Here is an 11,459-nt window from a genome sequence, read left to right on the forward strand (position 1 = left end):
CAGCGCCGCGGGCGGGGCGGGGCGGGGCGGCGCTACCTGCGCGGGGGAGGGGCCGGCGGGGCAGGAAGGGCTCCTCTAGCGCCCCCGGCGCGGCACGCCCCCTGGCGGCGGGGGGGGGGGGCGCCTCCCCCAGGACCGGACCTCGCCCCCTCCCCAAGCCGCCCCTTCTGGCCTCAGTGTCCCTCCCCCACTGCCGAGGAAGCCAACACGTGCTGGGGGGCAGGACGAGTCCCTCCCCCACTTCAGCCCCCCTCCCCCCGGCCAGCACCTCCCCCACGGGATCTTGAACTGGGGAAACGGAAACCCCCAAACCGGAGCTGCCCCCCGACACGGATAGGGCCAGGAAGTGTCTCCCGGGGGTGGGGGGCCCTGGCCTCCGCGGGCGCTGGGAGCCTCCAGGCCCCGATCCGGGGCCAGGCCGGGCCCCGGGAGCTCCCCGAGCCAGGGCGGGGCCGGCCCCTTCTCTGCCCGGAGACGCCCCGGATCTCCCGGGCGCGGGTCTCCGAGGGAGCCCTGGCCTTGCCGGCCCCGCAGACACTCCACCAGCCCCCCGGCCTCCTTGGGCTTGGGCCCGGCCAGCCCCGATCTGGGGCCCGAAACCGGTTGGGGAGGGGAAGAGCTCAGAGGGACCTTGTGTCCGGGCAGGAGGAGGAGGAAGGGGAAGACCGGGGTGGGCCAGCCTGGCCGCCCAGAATGAGGGGGCCAGGCTGAGAATCCCCCCCCCAAGCCCGAGGGCGGGGACCTTTCTGTGCCCACCGGAGCCAAGGCCACGGGAAGCCCCTGACCCTTCTGGAGCGGGTCAGACCTCGGGATTTCTGGGAAGGTGCCCCCGGGGGCCCCCCGGGAGGGCAGGGAGGAAGCAAGTACAGGAGCCCAGGCAGGTTGCCGTGGGTGGGGGGAGAGAGAGGAAAGACACGTGAGGGGGCGTCAGGAAAAACGACTTGGCAGCCTCCCGGCTCTGGGGGAGGGGTGGCAGCAAGGCAGCGGGCATGAGTCATGGGCTGCCATGAGCAACCAGGGTGGCAGTGCCTTCCGCTGAACCAGGGAGACTAAGGTTGGGAGCAGGGCGGGGTTCCAATGTGCTTGAGATGCCAGGACAAAGTCCTGGTTGTCCCCATGGGAGGAAGGCCCGGTTGACTGGCCCCAAAAGCCACTCAAGAAGGACATGGTCCTATGGGTGGCAAGAGTGGTCACTGAGAGGGGCTTTATCAAGAGGAAGGTCATTGGTGATTTGGGGCCGGGGAAATAGCTCTGGGAGGGTGGTGGGGAGAAAGTAGAGAGATGGGGGAGCCGGCTTGAATTTGAGTGGTCCAGGAGAGTGGGCAGCATATGCCCACACTCCTGGTGGGCAGCTGCTAGGAACCAGTGACTCAGAAGACTTTGGAAATGAAAAATGCAGGGACATTCAAAGTGACAGGGGATGAGGGGACCAGGGACCAAGTAGCGGTGGTAACCTTGGCACGGGCAACATGGCTATGTGCTGGGGAAGGAGGGGGGTGCCGAGGAGATTCAAACAGGGATCTGGGAGGCAAGATGGAGACGGGGATGAGGCTTCTGGTCACCGTCACCGGGAGAGAAAGCAACCCTTGCATCGGCTCCCTGTGGACCTGCTCTTGGGCCCCATGAGGTCTGAAACCGGGTTCCCTGACAGAATGGGTTAGAGGCTGGCACAAGAAGCAGCCAGGAGATGGCCTCAAATCAAGGGGGTAAAAGTTTAGGGGGTAACAACAAGGACCAAGAGGTGCGTATAACCATGTGACTTCTGCCAGGCTGGGTTCAAGCCCGTGGGCAGGAGAAGTGGAGGGAGACCCAGGCAGGGATGGCAAGGACTTGAGGACAGAAGGTTCCCTGGAGCATGGTGGGGAGGGGGAGACTAGAGAGCCCCTGGGACCCTCCTGAAGTACAATCCCTCTGGTGGCTCCTTCCATGCCCAACTCTGCTTTGATTCCATTTCCCAGCTCCCAGGTCTAGGGGGCACGGTGGTACAGTCACTTCTGGGTTCTCCCACCTCCACACCCTTTCCTCCTTTGAGGTTCAGGCAGCGCCCAGGGTGAGGGCCTGATCTACCAACCTGCAGGCCCTCCCCCTTTCTTCCCTGAGAGAGTTCAGAGCCCAGCTGAAGTTGCTTTGTCTTCTCCAACAGGCCAGGCCACTCACACTAAGGGACTTCAACCTAGCTATGGAAACTCCCTCAAACAGGGTCCAGGCCTGTCCACAACCTCCCCCTCCCAAGGGAGAGGATTCAGAGGGGGTGAGCTTCCCAAGTCAAAAGGAAAAGAGAAAAGAGGGTCCTGGGCCAAGCCTTAGAGGACACTCAAGGCGAGCAGCTGAGGCCCGAAGAATGGACATACAGGAAAGAACCCAAGAAGGACCAGTCTGACCGGTAGGAGGAGGACAGGCAAGTGTCACCAACCCTGAGTGATAAGAACACTCCAGAACAGGAGCCTGCTCACACCCTCTCCAAATGAGTGAAGGGTCTCAAGGAGACAGAATGAACCAGGAAAGGAATGAAGGAAAAAACTTTTATTGAGCATTGCCACAACCTGCTGGGGGGGGAGGGTCCACCCCCACCTCCCACCCACCTCCAACCACTAAAAGTGATTTTCCTAAAATGCAGGTTGGCTCCAATCTGATCCAATAAATATTTATTAAGCACTATGTGCTAAATGTGAACAGCCAGGTGGCATGATGCAGTGGAGAAAGTGCTAGCCCTGTGTTTGGGAAGACCCCAGTTTGAACCCAGTGGTCAAGTCACTTCACCTTGCCTCAGTTTCCTCATCTGTAATGATCTGGAGAAGGAAATGGCCAAGAAAACACCAAATAGGGTCCTGAGAGTGGAAGAATAACAAAAACAACAAAGGAATTTACAATCCAATGATCAGAGATCAAGGACAAAAGGAAGGCAGGTCCTTACCTACCTGCCTGTGAGGGTGGGGTGCTGTGAAACTTAGTTCCATTTAATTAAAACCAGGTCAAGGCCTGGAGAAAGAGCCCAAAGGCTCAGTGTCTGCTCTTGATAAAGGAAAGCAATGGGAAGACTTGAGTCTTCACCCATCACCCTCCCATCTGAGGCTGGTGGTATCAATCAAGGTTTGAGTTAGGCCAGATTAGAATCTGGGAGCGGCAGCCCTAAGAGGCAAACCAGCAGAACAGCAGATGCAAAATGGAGCCATCTGGGAGTCCAGTTTCTGTTCCTTAGAAAGGAAGGGATGGAGAGAAGTGTAGTACGTGACCCCTCTTTAAAAACTCCAATAGCTCCCTATGGCTCTCAGGAGCAAATAGGAAACTTTCTGTTTGGCATTCGAGACTCTCCTCCCTTTCCAGGCTTCTCCCTGCTTCCTTCCTGACAGGGACTCTTCAGCCCTCCTACTGGCTGTGTCCATCTCTCACCTTTGGGCAGTTTCTTTGGTTTTCCTTCAGGGTTGGAATTCTCTTTCTGCTCTGACTTCTGCCCCCTCCCCCAGCTTTAAATCTAAATTAAAATCCCACCTTCTAAGGCATTCCAGAGCCTTCCTCTATTAATCATTTCCAATTTATTTCAAAGATTTGTCTCCCCCCCCCCTCCAGTCATCCTAATCCAATTCCGGCCACTGGATCCAAATGGCTCCAGAGGAGACAAAGCACAGCACAGACGCCCTACTCTAGTGCAATTCATGTGCTTGTCATCATCCCCCTGATGTCAGGGTCTCCTTGGAGAAGGAAGCACATCATCATTTATCTGTAGTTGTATCCCTGCTATTTAGACCAGAGTTCAGCAATCAGTCCAAAATATGTATCCGCCTCCTGCTATCAGCCCTTTGAGGATTTCTTTTTTTATTTTATTTTATTTAAGGCAGTGAGGTAAAGTGGCTTACCCAAGGTCACACAGCTAGGCAATTATTAAGTGTCTGAGCCCAAATTTGAACTCAGGTACTCCTGACTCCCGGGAGGGTGCTCTATCCACTGAGCCACCTAGGTGCCCCAAGGTTTTCATTTTTTTTTTAATTTTCAATTCATTTATTTATTTCTTTTCATCTATTTGCACATGCATTATTTCCAAGTTACAAAATTTCTCTCCAGCCTCCCTTCCCACCCGCCTCCCCTCAGCAGGGAAGAGTCAGGTTAGCATTTTACATATGTATTTTGTTAAACATATTTACAAATTAGTAATTTTTGGCATGAGTAAGATTAAGGGAAAGGGATACAGAAGAGATAATTTTTATAAAGTGTTCATGAGATTCAGAAGGGTTGTTTCTTCCTATGTTTTGTTGTTTTTCTTCCTTTGCTTGGGGATAATATAATCTATAGCCAATGAAATATAGTTGTCCTAGCTCTGGACTATCTAGAGGAGCTGCTTCCATCAAGGTCGATCATCTCCAGGGCAGCTAGGTGGCGCAGTGGAGAAAGCACTGGCCCTGGAGTCAGGAGTACCTGGGTTCAAATCTGACCTCAGACAATGATTACCTAGCTGTGTGGCCTTGGGCAAGCCACTTAACCCCATTTGCCTTGCAAAAAAAAAACCCTAAAAAGGTTGATCATCTCCCAGTGTTGTTGATGTGTACATTGTTCTCATGGATCTACTCCCTTTGCTCAGCATCAGATCCCATAACTCATTCCATCCTTCTCTAGAGTCCATTTATGGCTTCTTATAGAACAGTAATATTCCATAGTATTCATGTACCATAACTTGTTTAGCCATTCCCCAGTTGATGGGCATCCCCCCAAGGATTTCAGAAAAGGTATAAGATAGTCCCTGCCCTTAAAGAGCTTACTATCTATTGGGGGAGACAACCTGCAAACCTGATACATAGCAAGTTATTTAAAGAATACATTTTGTTGTTGGTTCCTTCGTTTCAGATTCTTCCTGACTTCTTGGGGCAAAGATACCAGGGTAGGTGGCCACTTCCTTCTCCAGCTCATTTGACAGATGAGGAAACTGAGGTAAACAGGGTGAAGAGACTTGCCCAGGGTAAGTCTGAAGTTGGACTTGAACTCTGTTCTTCCTGATTCCTAACCTTCTGCTCTACCCCAACAACAGCTTTTGAGGAACTTACATGAGAGGTGAGGTGGAGTTGGCAAGATGGGGAAAGAAGAGAGATCCTGCCTCTTCAGTCTGTCTTTGGGGCTCTTCTGGCTGCCAGGGTCCAGAGAAGACCAGAAGGATTCCAAACCTCTTCAGGGCCAAAAGGGAGAAAGTGACCTGAGAGGAGCTTGGCCTAGAATGAATTTAAATAAGATTTGTTTTCTACTTGGAGGATCTTTGGAATCTTCTCTAAGAAATACTGGATAACAAGTCACAGAATCCAAGAGCCCTCAGGCCAAAAAAAAAAAAATGGAAAGATACCTTTGTGAATTGATTCCTGAACTTTGAACAAAAGGACTCTAGTGGACAGGACCCTATGCCACAGAGTGAGAAACTTAGATTGTATGCTAGGCAACCCCTTGTGTCTGGTCCTGTGTTTGCAGAGGGGTGTTACCAGACTTCTATCTTTGAGAAAAACAAAGAAAAGATTATCTTCATCTGTTCAGGGCTGATGCAAAGTTAACTGAAGCAAAGTTCTGGAGAGCCTGGGCAGCTTGCCTGTGTATAAAATAGACCCAGAGAATAGAGGTGGGGCCCATCAGGATCTGTACTGCAACCACCATCAGAGAACTAGTTGCATTTTCTAATGAGCACATCTTCCACTTTCTGGTGACCCAGATATGGGCCCTGAAAAATGATGCCTCCAGTAAACAAGATTGTGTCTATTGTTACAGGGCCAGAGAATTAAACCCAGAGGCAACTCTTTTCCTGCCCCAAACTCCTAGAGACTCCTCTCAATCATTCAGTCAAGGAACACTCATTAAGCTCCTACAACATGGCAGGCACAGCTAAATGTTGGGGGATACAAGAAGAGACAAAAGATAGGTTGTCTTCAAGGAGCTTCAAATATGTACAAAGCAAGTTCTATATGGATAAGTATAAATATACAGAAAAACAGACAAATGCTTAACAGAAAGAAGGCACTTGAATGACGAGAGATTGGGAAAGGCTTATAGGAGGAAGGATTTTAGTTGGTACTTAAAGGAAGCCAGGGGGATCAGTGGTCAGCCAAGGAGAGAGAGCATTCCAGGCATGGGGAGACAACCATAAAGAAGGTGCAGAAATTAAAGATAGGCCCAGTCAGGAGGCCAGTGTCATTGGATGGAAGATGAACTAGTTTGAGAATAAGATATGAGAAATATGAAAAAAAATGGAAAAGAGATGATGCAGTTGTGAAATCCACCAGAGAGGTTGCAGAGGTGAAATCCACCAGAGATGATGCAATGATGAAATTCACCAGAGATGATTCAGAGGTGAAATCCACCAGACATGATGCAATGGTGAAATCCACCAGAGATGATGAAGAGGTGAAATCTACCAGACATGATGCAATGGTGAAATCCAAAAGAGATGATGAATTGGTGAAATCCACCAGAGATGATGAAGAGGTGAAATCTACCAGAGAAGATGTGATGGTGAAATGCAATAGAGATGATGTGATGAGAAATCCACTAGAGACAATGCGATGGTGAAATCAAGCTCAGATGATACAGAGGTGAAAGCCACCAGAGATGATGATGATGTGATAGAGAAATCCACCAGATAGAGATGAGGTAATGGTGAAATCCACCAGAAATGATGTGATGGTGAAATCGAGCTCAGATGATACAGACGTGAAAGCCACCAGAGATGATGCAAAGGTGAAATCCACCAGAGATGAAGCAATGGTGAAATCCAATAGAGATGATGTAATGGTGAAATCCAATAGAGTTGAGGTAATGGTGAAATCCACCAGAGATGATTTGATGGTGAAATCGAGCAGAGATGATGCAGAGGTAAAATCCAATACAGATGATGTAATGGTGAAATACAATAGAGATGATGCAGAGGTGAAATCCAGCAGAGATGATGTAATGGTGAAATCCACCAGACATGATGTAATGGTGAGATCCAATAGAGTTGATGTTATGATGAAATCTACCAGAGATTATTCAATGGTGAAATCAAGCAGAGATGATGAGGGGTGAAATCCACCAGAGATGATGCAATGGTGAAATGCACCAGAGATGATGCAGAAGGGAAATCCACCAGAGATGATGCAATGGTGAAATCCACCAGAGATGATGCAATGATGAAATCCACCAGAGATGATGTTATGGTGACATCCAATAGAGATGATGTAATGGTGAAATCCACCAGAGATGATGTGATGGTGAAATCCAATAGAGATGATGTAATGGTGAAATCCACCAGAGATGATGTGATGGTAAAATCCACCAGAGTTGATGTAATGGTGAAATCCACCAGAGATATTGCAATTGAAATCCACCAGAGATGGTGTGATGGTGAAATCCACCAGAAATGATGCAACATGAATTCCACTAGAGATGATGAAATTGTGAAATCCACCAAAGATGATGTGATGGTGAAATTCACCAGAGATGATGTGATGGTGAAATCCACCAGAGATGATGCAATGGTGGAACCCACTAGAGATGATGCAATGATGAAATCCACCAGAGATGATGTTATGGTGAAATCCAATAGAGATGATGTAATGGTGAAATCCAGTAGAGATTATGTAATGGTGAAGTCCACCAGAGATGATGTAATAGTGAAATCCACCAGAGATGATGTGATGGTGAAATCCACCAGAGATGATACAATGGTGCAATCCAGCAGAGATGACACAATGGTGAAATCCATCAAGTAGTTTTAGTTAGCTGAGATACAAAAAAAGTCACCCCCTAGCTATGCATGGAGCTGCTAGACTTGCTCACCCCTTTGGAAGATTCTTGTTCCAACCCATTCCTAATCCTCAGGCTTCCATCTCAGTCATATTCTTGATGTCTTTCCCTTAATAGTAAGAAGCAGTTCCGAGGCACCAAAGGCACATGGAACATTCTTTCTCTGAGGTCCGATCAAATTAGATCCTCTTCTTACTGCCTACCTGTCGCAGGTGTTTCTTCAGAAGGGGCCATTGACAGAATGACAATTTTGAAAGCCTTTGATGGGAGCTCTTGGGAAAGTTCTGAGAAAATTTGGTTTGGAGCCATCTGAGGACTTCATTGGTCTCAGTTCCCCTTGTTCCCCTCATTCTGGTTGTTATGGTCACATCTCCAGATTCTCTAAGGTAATCACTTTATTTTTGTATTTTTATAAAAGCAATAAGAAGGACTTTGCTATATTAATGTAGTTGGTAATGGTCTCTGATATTCAAAACATAAAAAAGGTTTTTTTCCAACTTTTGCTTTAAAACTAAATCATCAAGCTTCAAGCTTTCCACATGCTGGTGTGTCCTCACTCAGTGTCCCACCGCCTAAATACAGCTAGAATTACTGTTCTACCAAAAAGTTACATTTTGCCTGAGGAAACATCTCAAGTTCAGTGATACTTAGACCCAAGGCTGGTATTCCTCTAGGTTCTTGGTTTCACTTTGTTTTTGAGACTGAGCCTGTCTATTTTGCCAGCCTGAGAGTACAGCCTGCCTCCAGGCCTGATCCCTTTACTATTTGTCATGGAAGCTTTCACCTGATCCTTCCAAGGCAATTCATTTTCAAACATCACATCTGATTTCTCTATTAAACCATGGAAAGTCTCAGAAATTTTAACATGGCAGTGTGAGAGTAAGTCCTGTTGAGCCCTTCACACCTCAGAGGAAGTGGGAGGTTTGACCAGCTCAAGCAGCAACCATGCAGACAATGACCTCGCCCCAAAATCCAATGAACTTGCTTCAGTTCCTTTGTCCTAGCCACAGAATTAAAGAAGACCTCATCAGGAGCCTGCCAAGTAGAGCTAACTGAATGTCATCTATCCCTAGCAAACCTGGAGAAGCCAGGAGGGACCACCCCATAGGTAGCTGAGATCAGGACTCTTGTCTGTAAGCTACACCTAGACACAACTTTGGTGGGGCCAACTTTGTGTGAAGGCTGATTCAAGGACATATTGAGGAAGGGCGTCAGGGAAAATGTATTTATTCTTGCTGTGACCTCAATGTAAAAATCCTTTGTAAACGATATTAATGGAGTTGGACTCCTAATTATTGGCAACTAAGTGTGTGTGTGGGGGGGGGGGGGGTTGGTTGGAGGGGAGGAGACAGAAGTCAGTGGAGGCTGAATGGCAGGAGAGAAGAGAGAATGGTAAATCCTCCTAGATCCCTCCAGAGGGAGATGAAGACACCTGAGAGATGCTTTATAAGGAAATGATTCAAATGCATAAGAAGAGATCTTCCCCTGATAATAAAGTTTGTCCTTCATTTTTGAAGAAGACCACTACGTTGGGAAGGTGAGCTCATGCCAAACACATGAACTGAATTTGATTGAGGGGAGCTAAGTCATCAATCTTACTTTTTCCTCCAGAGCCATCTGTGTCCAGGGACCAGATATGAATCAGAACAACTGGAGATGGTCCTGGATGCGAGGCATTCAGGGTGAAGTGACTTGCCCAAGGTCACACAGTAAGAGTCTAGTGTCTGAGGCTAATTTTGAACTCCTGTCCCCTTGAGTCCTAAGACAGTGCTCTAACCATTGCACCACCTAGCTGCCCTTCCCCTATAGGTAAACCAAAGGAAAGGAACAATTTGCTATCAAAAGCCAGGTTATAAAAGGTTTTAAATTGCTAATAATTTGAGAAATTCACATTAAAGCAACTTTGAGGTCCCCCATCACACTCATTAAATTGAGGAAGATGATGATAATGGTAAATGTTGGGGCTACTGGAAGAAAACTGTCACCTTAATGTACCGGTCATTCTGGAAAGCAATTCAGAATTATCCTAGAGTGGCTTTTGTGATGACAAAGATGGTGCCTTAGGGAATGACAGAGAGAAGCCTGGGGAATCTGGGATGAATGGATGCAGAGGGAAGTGCAGTCTAGGAAGAATCAGAGCAAAAAGACTTTGAAAGATTCAAATCATGACCAGAAAGCAGAGGACTGGATCCAAAGGGGCTGCCCCCTCCAGAGGAGTCTCAGGCCTACATCCACATAGAGCCCAGCTTCACACTGGCAGCAGCATCCCTAGAGTAGACATGTGGATGGGCCTGGTCTGGGAGGGGAGAGAGAGGGAGGAGGGGCCTATAAGCAGAAACCATCAGACTCAAGCTCAACCAGCCTCAGCTCTCATCCTATCTAGTTGCCCACAGACTGAGCCCCTTGAGGGAGAAGGCTGGTGGGGAGCACCTCCAGGCCACCACTAGCTGAGGGGCAGATGTCAGAGACAGGGGGAGACCCCACCAGGAAACTATTCAAGAGAGAATTGGGGGGGAAGTTCCCCCTCAGATGCCAACACCATTAGGATCAGATGTTCCCTTTTTGGAGCTGCCCAAAAGGGACCTGAAAGTTGTCCATCAGTCAGTAGATAGGTAGGACTTAGACAGAACCAGACCTGGAGGCAGGAAGACTTGAGTTCAAATCTGGACTCATACCCTCACTCTGTGAACCGGGCAAGTCACTCCATTCTGCCTCAGTTTCCTCATCTGTAAAATGAGCAGAAGAAGGAAATGCAAAACCCCTCCAGTATCTTGCCCAGGAAACCCCCAATGTGCCAGGGCATCGTCCCTGTCTTTAAGGAGTTCACAGTCTGATGGGGGAGGCAGCAAGTGGATCAGTCTCTGTAAACCGGATAAAGACCAGGGATCAAAGGATGAGGTGGGGAGGGGGCAGAGATGCAAAGGGAGAACATTCCCAGCAGGGGGCTCTGCCAGAGGATGTGGATGCCTGGAGGTGGGAGGTAGAGCAAGATGAGTCAGGGAGGAGAGGACTGGTTAGGAAGGGCTTTGGAGGCCAAACAGAGCATTTTGTATTTGATCCTGGGGGTTGTCGGAAGCCACTGGAGTTTATGGAGTAGGGGGTAATGTGGTTGGACCTGAATGTTAGGAAAAATCTCTGGTGGCAGAGTGAAGGATGCCCAGGTCAAGGGAGAATGTAAGGCAGGCAGTAGTTATTGCCACAGTCCAGGTGGAGAGGGTCTGCCCCAGGTGGGGGCAAGATCACAGGTAAGGAGGGAGGGTTATCCTGGAGGATTTGCTAGCAGCTTGGACACAATTACCTATCATGTGGGTCCTAGGAGAAATCCTACCAAAATGGGAGGGTCCCCTTCCTGCCCATGACCCACCTTAGAAGCTTAGAGCCCCTTGACTCCACAACACTCCCCTCCCCCAAGTCTTGTCAAGCTTCTGGAAGACACTTGACACCTGTCTCATGGGAGCCTTTGCCTCCATTCCTCCACCAGCCCCTAGTTTGGGGTCTCATCACCTCCTCACTGCACTCCTCACCCCCAGCCTCTCACCTGGAACTGCCTAGAGAATCTCCACAAGTAACTCATTGCTCTCACATCTCCTTGGCTCCCTCCCACCTCCAAAGGGAAGAACCCACAAGTCTACCCAAAGAAAGCACACTACGTCCACGATCTACTTTGTCCCTGGTGCCCTGTTTGGGGCACTGGAGACCCCCACCTCATC

The 11,459-nt window shown here is 49.0% G+C and overlaps 1 long non-coding RNA gene across 4 annotated transcripts; it reads left to right on the top strand.

Annotated features, from left to right (window-relative positions):
• Positions 1–9,013, top strand: LOC141520546 (uncharacterized). 4 transcript variants are annotated; one of them, XR_012477657.1, is made up of 4 exons: positions 4–2,398; positions 4,837–4,920; positions 5,018–6,369; positions 6,451–9,013. It is a non-coding gene; the product is annotated as an uncharacterized LOC141520546 (long non-coding RNA). The 4 variants fall into 4 exon arrangements; XR_012477658.1 differs by having other exon boundaries at positions 5–1,741; positions 2,144–2,398; positions 5,018–9,013; XR_012477655.1 differs by having other exon boundaries at positions 1–2,398; positions 5,018–9,013.
• The last annotated feature ends 2,446 nt before the right edge of the window (positions 9,014–11,459 follow it).

This window comes from Macrotis lagotis, chromosome 4, assembly GCF_037893015.1.
Source record: "Macrotis lagotis isolate mMagLag1 chromosome 4, bilby.v1.9.chrom.fasta, whole genome shotgun sequence".
Classification (NCBI taxonomy): Eukaryota; Metazoa; Chordata; class Mammalia; order Peramelemorphia; family Peramelidae; genus Macrotis; species Macrotis lagotis.